The sequence below is a fragment of the Micropterus salmoides genome, unplaced genomic scaffold (genome assembly GCF_014851395.1).
Source record: "Micropterus salmoides isolate LMB-PRFRI ecotype aquatic unplaced genomic scaffold, ASM1485139v1 Ms_hic_scaffold_5, whole genome shotgun sequence".
NCBI classification, from domain to species: domain Eukaryota; kingdom Metazoa; phylum Chordata; class Actinopteri; order Centrarchiformes; family Centrarchidae; genus Micropterus; species Micropterus salmoides.
The window spans coordinates 16,826,086-16,844,886 of record NW_024044237.1 but is presented as its reverse complement, the minus strand read 5'-3'; the positions used below and the strand labels follow the sequence as shown (position 1 = coordinate 16,844,886).

At 43.1% G+C, this 18,801-nt stretch overlaps 1 protein-coding gene across 1 annotated transcript in view; it reads right to left on the bottom strand.

Annotated features, from left to right (window-relative positions):
* The window catches only part of ndst1b (N-deacetylase/N-sulfotransferase (heparan glucosaminyl) 1b), a 43,292-nt gene extending 25,113 nt beyond the window's left edge, over positions 1-18,179 (bottom strand). The window contains exon 1 of the mRNA XM_038699257.1: positions 18,002-18,179. The gene's annotated coding sequence lies outside the window, so the exon portion shown is untranslated. The remainder of the gene's footprint in view (positions 1-18,001) is intronic.
* Between the last annotated feature and the right edge of the window lie 622 nt (positions 18,180-18,801).

Here is an 18,801-nt window from a genome sequence, read left to right as displayed (position 1 = left end):
CATTCTACAGTCCACAGCCTTGTGTTTTGACACCTAACAGTGCACACAAAGGTGAAATAACCCTGATCTAAATAATGATAACAGCTCCTCCTTAGTCAAAGGAGAGCACGGTGCCACAATGAATCAGTGCAGACTGAAGAAGATGACCAGAAAAAAAGCAAACTGGTAAATCTTTTATCTGCACTGTAAGTAAAAATACTGAGTACGATAAGGTTCAGGATGCCATGACATCTTTGCTCCAATATCAATTATTCAGCATCTCCTTTTCTAACCCTTTAATTATACATCAGCGTTAGAATAACAAAAGGCTAGGGACGCTCACTGCGTTCCTGCTTACAAAGGCCATGACAATGAAACCGGATGAGGGAACTGTAGCCTTTAGATAGGGTTTGGAAGAAGACGGAAGCAAAAAGGCCTTCGGGCTGCTTTGCCCTGCTGTCGAGCTGTCATTTATGATGTGTCCGCCTCACCCACTGTGTGATCAGAGATCAAAGGGTTAAATGAAACTCTGGCCTATAGCCCTGTGCTTACATTATTCAACAGCTTGTTACAACAGCCTGCTCCCTGATCTCACACACAGGGAGACGGAGCTGGAAACTCCAGGGAGGGGAACACTAGGGACGAATAGCCGGATTAAGAAAAAGGGATGACAGAGGCTGGAGAGAAGAAAGATAGGATAGAATGAGGGGTGGACCTGAGGGAGGTGGGGGAAAGGAAAAAAGAAAAAAGGTGAGGCATGGACAAAAAGGGGGATTCAATAGGATGAAAAGAGGTATTGAGAAAAGGGAAGGATGAGAAAGTGGTGAAAGATCGTGACAGGGCACAGGTGGTTCGAAGAGGAGGGCTGTCCCTCTAAATCTGTCTGTTGCCACGGGAGACTGATAAGAATCACTGAATATGGACGTTTAACCTTTGACCACATACCTAATGTGTTAGCTCAGCTCCACATTTTGTCTGAGGGAAGCAGAGAGTTTTATCCAATATCTAAAATGTTTCTCCCCCCAGCCTTTTCACATCACAATGGCAGAATATGCCATAGTCCATTACTTCCAGTACATCGCACATGTGAGAAAACATAATGGTGGTGGAAGGCGTTATGTGTTTTTGTCACAAATGTGCTCAAATCCATCCTTTTCTTTCACTTCTCATTCACAGACACATGAATATTGGCAGGTAGTGTGTTCAAACAGGTGACACTGAAGTAATCCACTGGATTACTTTTGAATTAGTACTCTCTCTCTCTCTCTCTCTCTCTGACACACACACACACACACAAAACAACAAAGCATAACAACATCCATCAGATGGGTACTAAACTGACAGCGACCATGTTTTGGGAGCGCCCTGTTTATAGTCCCAGACTCGCGCCGCTGCTCAGTGAGCGGGCTCCTTTGTTCATTAATTGATTGGCCTCCCCTGCTGGGCCTCAGTAACTAGGTTACACAGATCCATGAAAAGAAGAGGATTGGCCCCCCCGGTGAAAGGCGGAGGATAGATATACGACTCCGGAGCAGGAATCTGAGTGTTAATATAACTAATGGAGTGAGGACGACAGTAACTTTATTGAAATCACCCTCATCTAATTAGAGCAAGCTGCTGATGAGAGCAAAGAGGGACAGGAAGGAAGGTTGGATTCCATTATGCGAGGGTGATGTCACCGTGTGGAAAGGTGAAGTGATGGCTTTGAGAGAGAGAGAAAGCGTTTTGTTCATTATCAAGCCGTCATAGAGAGGTCTCTCTCACAGTTGTACTGACAGGAATATGTAGCATCTCATTTTGCTCTCAGTGTTATGCCAATAAACTGGAAGCAGGTTAGGGAAAGTGCAGAGGTTGTTGTGAATATCAAGCCGAGGTCACTGAGACGTTCACTCTAAATGAAGCACTAGGCCTCTAGTACCAAAAGTAGCCTACTTGCTACTCCTTCCCCCTACCTACTTCTACTCTGTTGCGTTCATGGGGAGGGTCTGCCACATTGAGTGCCATCCGAAACCAATTAGCGCAGAGTGGTTATGGGTTATAAAACCCTCCAATGATGAGTGAGCATCGATGCTGGCTTGTTGAAGGTGTGTAACATCCTTTGCTGCACGATGGAGGACCCTTCTTTCAAATGTGAGTTCTGTGACTTCTGAAAGTACACTAACATTTCTATATCACCGTACACAGGTCAACAACAAAGCCTAAAGGTTTTTTGTGTTTAATAAAAAAAAATCCTCGTCTGAAAGACAATACAACTGTTTAAAAAATAAAAATCATCTCATACGAAAGTCTTCAGCTAAAACAAAAGTAGGCTGCATAAGATGAATAATAACATAACGGGGGTATCACGTAACAAGCAACAAAGGTATTAAAGGAAAATATTTTAGCCATTTTAACTATTTTTATTACTTTATTATTCTTCAGAGCACATAATGCTTCAATATAATGTTTGATTTCTATTTTGAAATGTTGTATTTGTAGTTTCTTTTTAGACCATTTGTATTTGTGAATGTAATGTTTTACATTTAAGATAAAGAGGTTCAAAACATGGCCTTTCTGTGTGGAGTTTGCATGTTCTCCCCGTGTCTGCATGGGTTCTCTCCGGGTGCTCCGGCTTCTTCCCATCGTCCAAAGACATGCGGCCTAGGTTGATTGGTACGATCCTGTACGCAGGATAAGCAGTTGACGATGGATGGATGGTTCAAAATATAAATAGTGTTTTATGATCAATATCAATCTTATAAAAAGAATGTCTCTTTTTCATAAATTAATAGTTGAAACAATCAATAATTCGATTTGGCTATGAGGGAGACTGACCCCGTGAGTACACCCCGTGATACAGCTGGGCAATAAAACAATAATAATTAAAATTATCGCAATATAAGTTTCCTCAATAACAATATAATAAAAGTTCAATATTTCTTCAATTAATATTTGATTACATTCATTTGAATCACAAACAAATGAGCACTTATTTTTTTTATTAAAATATTAATTTTGTTGAGGAAAGGGGACTGAAAAAATATTTACTAATCATATTTGTTGAAAAAGATTTTATCATAATAGTTTTTGAATGTTGGATGTTCAGGGATCCACTGTTTGGCATAAAGTTCGTCCCATTCTGACCATAAAGAAAAGTTTAACCACATTAACCATCTGGTTTCTTCAATTTTCACTCAGGAGCAAAAATCAACCTTTAAACTTGATCATTGATATCAAATGATATTAAATGTTTTTATCATGATAACATTTTTGGCCATATCGCCCAGTCCTACCCCGTGATGGAGTGGAAGTGGTAAGGTTCTAGTTTCGGAAAGGCCCAAAGTGACTTCTGAGACAGGGTGTGAGGGCATTAAATGCAAGTTTTATTCATAACTACAAGTGTAACTAGGGCTGTGCGATATGATATCTATCGCTTGATGATAGAAAAATGTTTGTCGTTTACAATTTTGCTACATCGTTTATATCGTCGTGTCACAAATTCCACATTTGCAGTAATATTTTGGTGAGGGAACGGCGCTTTGCACTGCAGTGAAGTTAGCTTTATGTTGGTGTTCGTCATCTATTGACTGTCCAAAACAAATATCCAACTTGAAGCTTACTTCACCGTGGTCCGTTCTTCCATGCGTGCCGGTGTTGTGGAGAAGGAATTGCATTGAATACAATGTACGAGTCAAACAACACTATCCTGCAGTGCCAGCCATGATGCGTGTGTCAGTCAGGTGACGTTAAATGACTTGCCCACGGACATACAGCTTACTTTATAGTTCCCCAAGACATGCTGTTGTTGTGATTTTAGCTGTAACATTAGCAGCAGGAGATCTGTGAGTGGAGCTGCTGTGTTGCTCCGAGACAGTCTCGTCCTCTCGTGATAGCTTCGCAGCAGCAAGTAGCATCGGTTTGGTAATCCACAACTTAACCAACATTAGTTACATTACTTGCTGTGTCATGGTGTTGGATTTCTCCCTTCAAAGTTCTCACTTTATCCCACCTTTATAATGCAGTTCCAGTTGGATATGCCATATTTAATTGAATTTACAAAAAATGTTCTATATAGGCGTCACATTCTGCCTGTCAGCCATGTCTAGTTTGCACTCTGTTTTGATTTTGGTTTCTCTGGGTTTTGGTTTGACGTCTTAGTGTTACTCCTGGTCTGTGTACTTCTGTGTAGGTTGTTGTTTTACCCATGCTTGCTCTGCGTTCTGTCTGTGTTCCTTGTTGGTGGTAGTTTATTTATGATCTGTTTGCTTGTGTCTGTTCCCCCAGTAATTCCTCTGCTTGCTTGTCCACTAAATACTTTGAGTTCCAGTTAATGTATGGTCTTGTGTTTTGCATCTGTAAGTGTCTCTCTGTCCCCCCCCCCGATGTCTCTCTCCCTGCCTCGTTAGCCCTGATCCCTGTCACCTGTGTTGCTCCCGCCCTTCTCGTTAGTCCCTGGTGTATATATATTTGATGTTTCTCTTTAGTCTGCGTCCGGTCATTGTAGTGTTCATAACACTCTGTTGTGTCGTGTATGAGTGTTCTGCCTTATTTTGGCGTTTCCTGTCGTGTTTTTGGATTTTGCCTGCCTCCAACCAGTAAGCCTTGCATCTTGCTTGTTTTGGATTAAAAACCCTGAACTGAATCTCTACTCCAGTGTCTTGCGTTTGGGCTCTCACCTCCTCTGCGCTCACCCACAAATCCTGACAATAGGGATGCATATTGTTATCGGGATATGAATTTTTTGCCATATTGCACAGCCCTAAGTGTAACCTTCCATTTCTGAATGATCAGGGAAAAACTACCCCTAAAAGTTCCTAAAATACCAATGTAAAAATCATGGTAGATTCAGTTACTTAATTTTATCTTGTTTATTTCATAAACTGAGTTGTCATACAGTTTGTGCACAGTATGAATTTGAATACTGTGACTCCTGGGAGCTCATCAGTGGATGAATTTGTCCAATGTGTGTGGCCAAAAGACAACTTTGTAAATTCGTTTTTTTTTGGTCAGAAAACAACCAAGTGGAGAGCTTTACGCAACAACTGGCACCCTGTTGTAAGCAGTACAAGTGGGTGGACCTCAAGCCGCCACGTCTAACAAAACCATAACCACCAACCAGTGTCTTTGAAAACATGTCACACAAGACGTGAAAGCTGTGCAACAGACAAACCAACAAATCCTAGAGGTTGAAATGAGATAATTACTTACAAAACAAGGAATGCAAATGAATTAACTCAGTAAAACAAAATCACCCTAGTGAAAGGACCACCATGACTCCAAATTCAGATTTAAGGAGGCATGAAAACCTCCCTCCAAACAGTAAATATCTCGCCCAGCTCTATAACTCCTTCAATAACAGAGAGGGAGACATGCTGGGCCCTCCCTGTCTGCACAGGGCACAACAGCTGAACCAACGGAGAATCTGCATCTGCCCCACATACCACAGGGGATACAAGTTTCCACCATACACTTTAGCCCTCAGGTGACAGGACTGAGCTCCCTCCACTCACAGAGATGGACAAGGGGCGGACTGGGTGGCGGGCAATGTGGCCAACAGTGACACTATCAGCCTGACAAATATGGGCACTGTGTGTGTTAATGGAAGTCAATATGCGGGATGAGCGGTGTGGATGTCATTGGCAATAGGTTGGAATCCAAAACTAAATCAAACACGGCCTGAGGCAGCCTTTGAAAAAAGCAAAAAGCCTATCAAAGTATGACTCTGCGGATTTTTTTGCTGGCATAGTACTTCTCAACCCAAGTGGTGTGTGACAGCTCGCAACATAATCTTAATATATTATTTGATCCTCCCAGCCCCGAGCTATGGAGTCATAATGCATTACGAGCTCCAGTGAGGCTCGGGACCCTTGAGAGGCAGAACAGTTGACCACTCCTCACAAGAGCTGACTTCCAGGTCGCATGAGGACAGCCCAGTGGAGATCAGGTTAATATTACTGACACCGGTAGCCAGAGGGAGGGAGACGCAGAGAGAGAACAGAGTGTAAAGGAGAGAAAATGAATAAGAAATCCAAAGCATTTCACTTTTATTTCCTTTAGACTCCAAATTACCTACTCTGCAAATTGCAAGGAAAAGGCATTCCACCTCCTCTAATGGTGTTGTCTTTTAAACCTTTATCACTAATTCATTACTTATGGTTTTCCAGTAGCCACGGTTGAAGCTTTGTCTTCTGTCTAATTGAGAGCCAGTAGCTTCAGGCCCTAATCAGTCAAACCTACTTACAGCTTTCCTCGGGGGAGGATGAAGTCAAAAACAGCACTACTGTACCAGTGGGTCATTTGCTCTGTGTGCAACTTCAAATTACTTTAATTTCAGACTCAAGATGGTGATTTGTAGAGTGGGCAAAATGTCAGGCTGTAATGAATGTTGACGTTTTCCCAAGTTGTCCCTTGTTACAAAGTGGGTGCTGTCATTAAGCTGCATGACATTCAAAGTATATGCCACATATTCAAGACAGGTTTTTGCAGTAACTTTCAGTACCCATTCAATCGAGAAAAAAAAAAGCCATTTCCTTTTTTGCACTTCTCGCTCCATCTCACTTCACCCCTACCTCTCCCCTCACATATGGAAGCGTACACAAGTCTAATTAGCTGTGTCGTATCCCTTGATGACTCCGCCATTTCCTCTCACTGGGAAGATTAACCACCACAACACTAATATCAGCCTCAGCATCAACACAATTAGGTGAAGAGTGAAATGTGAGGCATGTCGTCACATCTCCCCGGCTTCATTAGGGCGCACAAAAGACAACCTGACGACAGACAGGCCGCTGCGTCTGCAGGTTGGGGAGGTGGCAGCAGCAGCAGGTGTACTTAGCAGTTCAGACTGTCGCCATGGGACGTAGTTAGAGGTTGTCCTAGATAGTACAATATGGTCAGGTTTATTGTTGGAAGTAGAGGTTGTAAAAAGAGCTCAAAGGCCACTTCAAATTAAAAGACAGACTTTTACTTGGCTTTCATTTTGACTGTAGCCAAGCAGCGAGTACTAGAACATATACCAACCTTCTTTGGGGCTTAAAAGGGGATAATTTAGGGTCTCTTTGGTACTCATCCATAATGTATCTAATAAATACATATTTTTAATTTAATTTTTAATTTAATTCTGATAATCTTTTTAGGGGTGTGATGAGGTTAGATCCATCAGTAAAAACCCAATGTCATTAGGCTGATGCTACCTACAGCTGACATGACTGGAATGATGATACGACTTTACTCTGTCAGGTTTAGGGGTGGGAGTCTATAAAATCTTCAAAAACAAAAATCCTGCCAATCCTCCATAGCTTTTGAGTTTTTAGGTGCAGTTATGAGTTTTCAGGTGCATATCAAATCAAAGAACGCCAATTCAACCTTTCTATGTCATCCAACTCCTTCCCAAGTTGTCTCAGGAGGCCGGAACTCAAGAAAGTCAGGAAAGGAAAGCATCCATAAAGTTTGACATGGAGCCTGCTGAAGACAATCCATTGTTTCAAACTGTTTCCAGATGCTCTGTACTTTAAACTGTTGCATTTTCTGGCCAGGATTTGCCATTCTTTCAGTCAATCTTGGGGCTTCTGATTAGTTCCCGTCAGCCAAGGCACCACCCAATGCATCCTAAGTGAGTGAGTTCAACTTTTGGGACCCTGAGGTGCGTTTGCCTTCTGTTACAAGAAATCTTTCAACAACTTATTGTTGAAGAACTAAATAATTGCTCAGACACACAACCTAAGAAAAACCCACAAATCCCCACGGTCCACATTCTGTTAAATAAGCTGCTTATTTAAGCCAAAAATATATCTCTAAAAGAACACTGAGTATTTGTCATTTCAAGGAATTTGTTTTTGGCAGGTTAATCGACAAAATTACAAGAATTTCAAGAAAGAAAAAATCTACAAGACAAAAAGGAACTTCAGATGCATAATATTCCTCCATCATCATCATGATATTACAAAATATGACCAGTTGTACAACTAAAAGGCATAATTTTTCTTCTAAATCTAAACCAAAGAGAAGCAGTCCCATCATTAAACACCAAAATACAGAACTGGAACCCACTATAACTCATTAATTAACAAGACATACATAAACAACTCTAGACAGCAAGTCAATCTGACCTATTAATATCTTAAAGTATATATTACATATTGTATTATATAAAACTGAAATGATCAATTGATGACTGCAACAATTTTGATCATTCATTCATTGTTTAAGTCAATTTTCAAGCAAAATTGTGAAACATTTGGCAGTTTCAGCATCTTAAATGTGAAGATTTTTCTTCCTTTCTTCACATAAGGAAGTTAACTTAACATTTTGGTGTTTTTGGACTGTTGATTTGATGTCACTGAAGACATCACCTTGGGGTTCAGGAACACGAGATGGGCATTTCTAACTAACATTTTCTAAACTAAATGAATTAATTGAGAAAATTATGATTAATCAATAATAAGTTGAATTATTTGTTGCAGCAATAATATTATATCCTTTAATCACAAGAAAAACATAAGAACGCTTGTTTTTGATTCAAAACATGTATATTTTCAAAATAAAATACTACTGGATCTTTAAGAAAGCAGACTTGATATAAAGTCTGTTCCAAATGGTTAAATGTATGCAGCAAGGTGTTCCCAAGTTAAATCAGATCAAGTATGCATCTATAGGGGGAATCTACGGTGTCCCTCATGTATTGTTTTTCAGCAAAGTGCCAAAAACAGATACCACCGTGACAACATAAAGTCCCGCCATGTACAATGATGTTAACAAAAATATCTGGATCAGCATTCAAACGCTGATGTTACTAGATCCTTGCATGATGTTTTCATTTAGGCCACCTAAAGGTTTCCTGGCAGAGAAAACTCTTTTTCACTGCATGAAGAATAGACACGAACAGGAAGACAGAGATATCCTTATGATCGGATATGCTGTCAACTGACATTAAGAGCACAGAGCAGACATTTACAGCTTTCTGGAAACATCTGTAGGCTCACAGAGGACTGTCAGGCAGGCAGGGTAAACAACATGCTTACTAGCATCTCACACCCCCATGTTAACCAGGCCTGTCAATCAAATGAATCAAGCTAGTGGCTGTGATTCAGATGAAAAGACATGAGAGAAGGAAACAGGAAACATTTGCAAAAACAAAACGGAAATTAATTACAAAAGACAAAGTAGAGAGTTTAAGACTCAAAGAAACAAACAAAAACACGACAAATGCTCCACTAATTGAGATGTTTTGCTCAAAGAACTGCTGCAGATCATTTAGTGATAGCTTGAGCAGCAAGTTCCAAAAATGTAGCCAAAAATAAAAAAATAAAAAAAGAGAGAGATGAAAAGTCTGCCACTGAACACGAGCATACAGAGCAGAGCAGAGAAGAAAACACGCAAAGGGGAAAACAAGAGAGCTGGAACAGAGGAAATCTAACAAAAGACAACAGAACACAGTCGGAACAGAGTGGAGATGAGCACAACACACCAGAACAGGCTGTAATTGTGTTGTGCGGGATTGACCCCGGCGCATCCCAGCAGGCATTGCATGATGAATGGGCCTGGCGATGACTACATCCCACATCCCTCCTCCTCCTCTTCCTAACACGCTCTGTTCTCTCCCTCTCTTCTCTGTCGCCACTATTAGCCCTCCTTCTGTCCCTCCCTTTGCTCCCCTCCTTTCCCCAAAACCACACTCTATTCAGCTGCTGCCATCCCACAAGATTAATTTGCATTCACTACACTTAGTCCTCGTATTGTGCTCTGACACAATGACATATTACAGTGCATAGCACACCTATTAAACATATAGTCTAGCTTGGGGGACAATGCTTTTTTTGCAAGATGGTTATGATAACAGTACAAACGTGTAGAGCAAGAAACATGAGGGTACAGCTTGATCGGTTACGAACACTGAGAGGCTCTGACAAACGAGTTGCAGCGGAATCATTAGAGGAACAGTTAGATAACCTCGATTAATGATTCACTAGACCCAAACTAATAAACTGGGTCAGATTGTGTTAGCAAGAGCAGAGAGACCTTCAGGTTAGGCTGCGTGAGAAGGAACAGCAGCATCGATAGTGAGGCGGTGGAAAGAGCAAGAAAAAGAAAATTAAAGAGAGGGGGGGAAAAAAGCGATAGGGGTGTTGGTGTCACTCCACTATAGACCCTGAGGAAAGAGACAGTAATGCATAGGAAATGGGCTTTTTCCTACAGCTCACTTTGCTCCTGTTCTCCTACTGTTCCATCGTACCCACGTCCACGGGGAGAAAATTTAATTTGAGACACCGTCTCTAGCCATCATCCTTTGTGCCTGGGGACAAAAGAAATGGATTTTGGAATTTTAAAAGATGACTGAAATAAAGAAATAAAACAGGGCACTCAGGAGAGGGCATCATAGACAATCGCACAGAGGTTGGCAGTGAAAAATGAGAGCAGAGTTTGAGGAGGGCGAAGAAGGGGGAAAGAGGGGCGACAGGAAGCTGGGAGAGTGTTATGTGGGCCAGATATTAACTGTATGGTTATCATAAACCAGCTCAGAGGCCTGGCCATGGGAGGGGGTTACTCAAACAATGAGATCAGGCTGGCGATAGCAGCCACTGCTGACGGTACGACGTCCAAACATAGGTGGCGGAGGGGGTTAACAACCCATTAGCTCACCCTACTTCGCTCGCTGGGGAGACACAGTATGGGGTTGTGGTAGTGGTGTGGGGGCGTCTTCCTCAGTGCCCAAAGCGCACCTTAGGGCTGTTACTCAACAAAGGGGGAGCTCAGGGGAGAGTGACATCATCATGGAGACTAAGCCTGTGTGCGGGAGACAAGAGGGAGACAAGGGCGTGGAGGATGGAGACTGGGGAGCCTGTGGACTATGTGGGAGTCACATTACTCCCCTCCAGCTCTTCTCTACCTGTCACATAAGCACTTTGAGGATTCAACAGTAAAGCCAGAGTCTTGACAACTTCAAACGCCTGCTTTGCTGGGGTAGATCAGAGGCAACGGAGGGATAAAGGAAGAAAGAGGACTCTAAAAAGCACCAGGCCTGCTCAACTTGTAGCCTCAACAATGTGTTGTGGGATGTCTTGAATTTCATTATCAGAATCTTGACTGAAGTTCACCCACTGCACAGTCCCACATTAGAAGGAGAAAAAAAAAAAAAAAAAAAAGAGGGGGCCTCAACCCTGGTCTATTGAGAGCCAATGAGCTCTGGTTGAGCTGCAGAGAGTTAGGGGCCATTACCGAGTGAAAACAAACACAGACCTCTGGCCAGGCACACATAGCCCAGCCCAGACACCTGTGTCCCATTCACCAAACATATCCGGCCACTTAACACTTCACAGAAGGGGTAGGGTGGTGTTTGTGTTTGTAGGCTTGCACATCCCACTATGGTTCCTACTATTACTATGGTTAGTTTAGCTTCTTTACCCAAACAACCACGGAGCATCTCTGTAACGACCAAATGCTTGCGGCTGTAGCACGTCCCGCTGAGAGCAGCCAGCCGTTACACCAGCTGACCATCACAACTGACCCCGTTCGAAGCTGCACTCTCTGAATAAAACTGTCCAAAACCTGGGAAAACAAAGCTCATTCATCCTGCTGTCATTCGCAGTCTCCAGCCGTCCCCCTGTCTATGTGCCCCAGCCGCATCTGGACTGACCTCGGGATTGCCAACACCTGTCCTGCACAGACTGAGAAGGCGCACACACACACACACACACACACACACACACACACACACACACACACACCCACCCTACCACCCAGGATGGATGAGAGACAGCAGGCTGGGCAGACACGGCACCGCCTCGGATCAGTGGAGGGGTGCACTTGGAGCTGCCAGCAGCTAAACCTCGGGTCGGCACCATTACAATTCTTTCCACCTCAGCAATTCAAAATGGAGAAGAGGTATGCCATCAGCTGTGGTCAGTTTGTTACGGTGGATTCTCAATGCCTCTATAGGATTTAATTAATTGAAATGGAGATGACCCATAACCCTGGCAACACAATCATAGTTTCCACCCAAAGATTAAGCTAGATGGGCTCTGCGCTGTTTAGATGTAGCGAAGGCCGCTTGCATGGCGCAATGCTTTGTTTGCGGCGAAGCCAAATGCACTCACAGATGGGAGCCGACTGGACACCAGATGACTTGCTCTGGTGTGGTGGCATGGTCTGCTTTGGGGCTAAGAGACTGACGAGAGAGGGAAAAAGAGGAGAACAGCGGCACTGGGCACCAGATGTCCTGCTCAAGTTTACTCGGGCCTGCTGTCCTGGTGGGATGCCATGATGCCCTGGCCTCATCTGATCTCAAGCATCGGGACAGACAAGCAGAGGGGTCTTGTCACAGACGTGTTGACCTGTTTTTATGTTGCACTGTTGTCCTGGCAGTCTCTATCGTGATAGGGTAACTGAAACCTCAATGTGAACTTGTGTACATATTCACTCTTCACTTTGCTACAATCTCACTGATTGTCATGACAGCACTGTAAACAGAAACTCTAGTTGGTAAACACCGAACATGGTCTTCCTGATGGCATCGGGTCACAGCTGTGATCTTGTTTAAGCTTCAGGAAGAACAGTCAAACAGTGCGAGCAAAGACAGCGACATTTGTTAAGAAGATAAGGAGACAGACTATACTCTTAGTGATGAGTTAACAGAAACACCAAACTAAAACTTGTGCCACCTAATACAACAGCTCTGTACTGACTCCTACCTTCATGAAGGTTATAATGTTCAGCTTTTGACTGAACCGTCCAGCTGAGATTACTGCCGGCTACGGTTGGGCGAGGTCTACAAAATTTCCATCGGACGATGCCTACATTGAAACATGGGGATGGATGATGACTGCGTAACGTCATGATGTCTGTCAGGCATCGTCCATCAGCCCAACCCTACTGCCGGCCTACAATAGAGCCTGATATCATGAAGGTCATAATCTGTTTTTGTTGAAACTGCTTTCAAGTGATGCCGATTCATTTTAGAAGCTGTAGTTTGTGGCGCTGATGAATATTAAAAAGGTGTTTCTGGTATTCTGTCCACTCCATTTATATCAATGGTGGAGACTAAACGAAAGATCTCTCGATATAAAACCGTACAATACAACAGCGACCTCCAAAATGACCATGAAGCTGAATCAACACCTCACCTCACTTTAGCAGTTTCAACAAAAACACATAACCTTTCTGATATAAGGTTTTATTATAGGCCTGCATTCATTTCAGCTGGTTGCACCAAATAAACTGTGAACTGAGTGAATATTGTGATTAGTGTTGATTATCATATTGATAATATAAACATAGCACATATTAGATAATACATTTTTTAACTTTAAGTGTAAGCAAGATACAATTCATAATGTACAATAAAATGACACAATGTAGGCCTGTGTGTCCAAATATCTGTTTAAATATAAATTCATATGTAATTAGTAATATAGTACAGTATGTGTTTTGTTAATAGAAAACATGTTTACACTTTCCACTTATATACAATGTATAACAACATGGCATACAACTTGATGCATGTGTGAGTGTGAGCGTACACATGAAGGTGAGAGTATGTGTGGGGTGACTGTGGTGCAGCCAGACCCGGGCCAAGGCCACCAGACAACTGGGTAAACATACAGACCACCATATCCTCCACCCGTCTGCCCTCCATGCTCACAGGGAGCTATGAGCACCGACCCATAGATCCAATCATGTAAGGCTAATGTCTAAAACCAGGTGACGTTAACATGTACTGTATATTTATATACGGGCCAGAACACCATCACAGATTTCCTGTTCTCCTGTAATAGTACAAATCCTTGACCTTTGAGTTTCTTAATATAAATGCCTCAATGCAATGCCAAAGCACACACACACACACACACATATATATGTCAATATCAGAGTCTGAAAAAGAGGCTTCCAAATGGCTAAATGGACAAAGGAGAAAAAAATCTAATCATATCCGATGACTGATAGCACTTATGATGAGGACAGGGTTAGAATATCCCGTAGTGAAGCGGTGCATTCCCATTACTGCATCTCTCCATCTCTGAAAATGGCTTCATTAACAGGCCAGAGCCGAGAGCTCCCTTGCCGAGTATATGAACACGCTGTACCCCGAGGGTCCGCTGGAATGGCTGAGGTGAAGTCCATTAACACCCGACAGCTTGTTTTTTGACCACTAAATAAAACAGGGTATTTTTCTGTGTCTGCAGCATAAATAGCCTTTAGCTTAAGAGCTATGAAGCACTCCAGTCTGAGAAGATAGTTAAACACACCAATCGCTGTTGCTGATATTGTATCATCGCAGTTGATGAGACACAGGTTTAACTGTCCCACATGAAGAGCAACGTCACACAGCTTGAAAATGGCTTCATGCCATAACTTGTCTAGAGAGTAGTCAAGCAGGATCTAATGACTTTTTGGTTATTTGTCAGAAGCCATTTAAGTGCCATGCCTTACTCCGTTTAACTGCCACGATGGGCCTAATCAGAATACAATGGAGTATAATGTACCAAAGACAATTGAGGCTTTTCCTACTGCGTCGTTCATTATAACTCGTTCTGGATCAGTGTCACCTAAATGCCTAACATGATGTAAGTGTCTGTATCTAAACGGCGGCGAGAGGGCGGCGAGTGGGCGGGGGGAGGGCGTGATACGGAGAGGACCTGTATCTCACATAACCTGTCCTGCTCCTCTGGCATACTTCCCGATCCCTCAGGCAACCAGAGCTGGCTACCTCTGAGCCAATGACATAGCTCTTACTTTCCCAGCACTTACGCTCCAATCATGTGTCACCTGATGAAACGCTACACCCTAGTCACCATTATTCGTCTGGATACAGGAGCCTCTGGAATGTATCGGATTCCTGCCTCAGGGGGTAAGCACCTTGGAAACATGGTCCTACCTCCACCGGCTAGACTCTCCCACTTTTCCTCTCCCCAGCGATCATTCCATTCAGCAAAACCCGACTAGAGGCCTGCTTGATTTACACTGCCTCATCGCCTATCTGACATGTGCTCACATTTTTTATGTATGTCTCACGATAGAAGGACGTGCGAGGGACAGTTTCTAGTTTCGGGGAGTTTTCCAGCCGCCTCTTTTATGTTTCAACCAAAGTGTAAACATCCCAATGAACCCACAGTTGATGCTGGCTCACCATCCTCCCATGTTTGAGAGCAAGCAACTAGAAATTCTAATTAGACAACTATTTTGTCCTCTAGTGCAACAATGGTACAACCACTCTCTCCTATCTCCCCTCTCCAGAGAGCAACAGTTCTGCCGTGAGGTACTCAGGCCTGTAGTATTGAGTATCTCTGAGTCACTGGCCTGCGTAATTCAGTCTAGGGAATTATGACAGTGGAAAATCATTTCCCTGGGCCAGGGATAGGAGGCCATGGCTAATCGTTCAGTAATCTGATCTGCCTGCATACTGTAGTCAGCCGCGCCGCTAGCCTATCCAGCCAGTCACACATGTGGACACCCCCAGTGCCTGCCAACTATCTGATGGAGGCTAGCACTATTCAAAAACAACTCTCCAGGTTTTCCCGAGGATTACAGATGCTATCGGATCATTTCGCTAATGCTTGGTTTGCACTGTGCTGTTTGAGATGTATTTACTCTGCTCCTGCTCTCCAATACCCCTCACGATAGCACAGGCTAAGCCAAAAAAATGCCACAGCTACATTCCAGGCAGAAAAACGGGACTTCAAAACAAACTACTTTACAGGCTGCAATGGTACAATCTGCCTCTTGCATTCTGGCATATTAATCCAAAAGCTTGATTTAATGAGGAAACGTCGGAGTTTGCTTGTCAAACCAGCAGGTTATTATGGGTACACATCCAATTGTAGATTCCAGTATCTAGTGGAGTCAGTGGTGTTGTAGTAGTATATGAATAAGAACCATAGGGAGCAGTACTGTGGCACAAAGCAACGCTTATACCCAGCAGAGAGGGGTTGGGCGGACTTCAGTTTTGGAAAGATGCCTGGCTTCAGCCCCACTCTAAAGAGAGGTCTGCCCCCCACACACCAAGTGTGGATACAAGGGGCACTGACATGGAAAAATACAAGAGCTAGCATGTTGCTGGGCACTGCAGTACCCCACATCTACCTTGTGTAGCGTTAAATGTAATGGTATAATTACTGCAGTACAATTAAAAACGTACATCCTCCTGTGTGTGGAGATAAGTAGCAATAAAGCAGTCAAAGCTATGATTGACAACAAACAACATCCTTCTTACTGTTCCCCATTCAAGCCTAAAATGTGAAATGACAAATCATCTGTGATCATGTCTCTTCCTGATAAGCAGCCAAAACACCGCTTGGTGACGCAATCTGTCACATGCTGTCATGCCTATACCTTCTATGTTTAGGCATTGTAACCCAGTCACAGCATTTCACAGCCATATCTAAGTGAAGAGATGTTGATATATGATCAAATGGCTGCGGCAGCCTTCATCAACTGAAAGCGCTAGATCACAGCATGTTTGGCAGCCAGTGGGAGCAGTCAGATGGAGGGTTAGAACAACCAGACAAACAGTTGGCACAGATAAACAGAACACAACTTAAGATTCAGCTCTCCACAAATTTGACAAACAAATGACAGCATCCACACTTTGTCTAATCTGCAAAATGGAATAAGCCCTACATTTTTATTTCTTTATTCTTTTTTTTTTACACAAATGATGGGTGGAACATGTGATGAAAAACTTGGTTTGGGAACAGCAAAAGTGTTAATCTCATGACACATAAAAGCAGAAGGACAGCACTTTTCAGTTAACAGGAGTATCTTCTGCAGCTGAGGCGAAATGCAGGGAAAGTCCTTATGACTTTGCCAAATACATTGGAAGCGTGAGTCATTCTCCTTTAGTAGCTAATCTCTTACACACATAGGCGCACACTTGCACACACCCCAAGGCAACAGATTTCAGGCAGGTCTGGACTGCCCCTCTTTCTTTTTTTGGGCTACACAGTGACTAAGTCAAGTGTTTATAGCATTTAATAGATGCAGCTATCTCAATGGAGACTCATACAGTAATGACAGCTCTTATTTAAGAAAATACACTGCATAGTTGGTGCATTATGCAACAGCCACTCTGCCACATACAAACAACATGTTAAACACTTAAAACTGGATGTATATCCTTGTTGACAGTGCACTCCCAAACTGTCCTACTTTGAGAATGATATGGCATTGTCAGTATTATCCTTTTTGTTTTCCCCTCCCACAAACAGAGTTTATGTTCAGGACAAAGTACTTTTTAATTCTTACTAGAGGCCCAATATTTGTAATAACCCCCCTGCAGATGATTCCTACAGGTAGCTACATAATAGCCTGATGCATCATCTGTCATAACAGAGTCTGCCGTCACTGCTGACAATTAAACCAAGTTCCCCGAAACCATTTGGTCAAATTGAGTAACGTTAAAGCAGCCGCTGCATTCCCATAGTGATCTTTTATCCACCTCTGTCATGTGCAGTGCTAATCGATTAGGTGGCAGACAGTCGTATCGACCTTTAATTATAATTTGCACACAAACTCGTTTGGCCTTTTTATCGCAAGAGACACATTAGAGTGTAACGTTTATGGGAATTTCTACATTGTCGCTAAATTGTTTAAGCTAACTTAAGGCGAGCATTTGATTAAATGAGTCTACACATCGCGGCTGCTACAAAGTTACAAAAACAAGTTGCTCGCTCGGCGCTGGTGCCGGGGCTGCATTATGGTATCCGGCTGGATAAAGGAATTCCGATATTAAATCACACAACAGAGCAGTCGGACGCAGCGCTGTCCTGTGCACAAACTTCGTCCTGGCCGCTTGAAAACATAGCGTTAGCCTCCTTTCTCTGCTGCCATACGAACGAGCTGAAAGCTACACCGAGCGTCCACCATATCTCCAGCTCTTTATGCTTCCGGCCGGGGGGGACGAGTCAGGCCGAGAAACTGGCCTCATTCTCCGTCTGCGCCAGACAACGTTCACTAGCCTGGCCTGGGAGACCGAGCAGCGTTGCTCTCGGTCGTGTAACCAAACATGTGCGAAAACACAACGACAAGACTTCTGTTGCGTCGATGTACTCACCTTGTCTGGGTCTAGATGGATTTGGGACAACACAGTCCGGCTGGAATGAATGCGGGGTTGAGGCACGCTGCGCGCATGTCGTCGTCGTCGTCTCGGTTTGCTGTCGGCCGTGATGTGGAAGCGGCACAGCGGACTCGGCTGGGAGAAATCGGGAAATCTGAGAATGCCCCTCTCTTTCTGCAGCTCGGTGCACCCGCAATGACCCATAACTGTCGACAGGGGGCGCCAGTAGGGCGCATTTTTGTCTCTTGATATTCGCATACATGTGTACAACACAACTCCTCAAAGAAACAATCAACGTACGATCATATTCCAGCAGGGGTTTATCTGCATCCCTGCTCTTTCTGTGGTGTCACTGTAGTGGCCTTGATGTGCTACTGTGAATTGAATTGTGCAGTGATACTGAGATTACCCTGAAAGTTATTACAACTCCTATTTCACAGATAGTCGTGATGATTGTGATTAGTCATCACAACTTGCACATTACACAACAAGCACCCATGCAAAAAAACGTCTTTTAAATTTGTATAGGCCTAATCAGTGTTGCATTAAAAGGGCAATGGTCTTACAAACTAAATATAATTAAACACTCACCCAGTATTCCTATAATATTACTACAAGTACAATGTCAATCTCGTACTCAGTCACAGTGATATTATAATTCTCAAGGTATTGCCATGAAGTTCTAAGGAACTACTTTTTTTACATTTACATTATTTCTAATAATAATATCTCCAAATGATAACAACATTTGTGGCAGTGATCATTGCTACAAAGAATGGATAACAAACACCATCTGC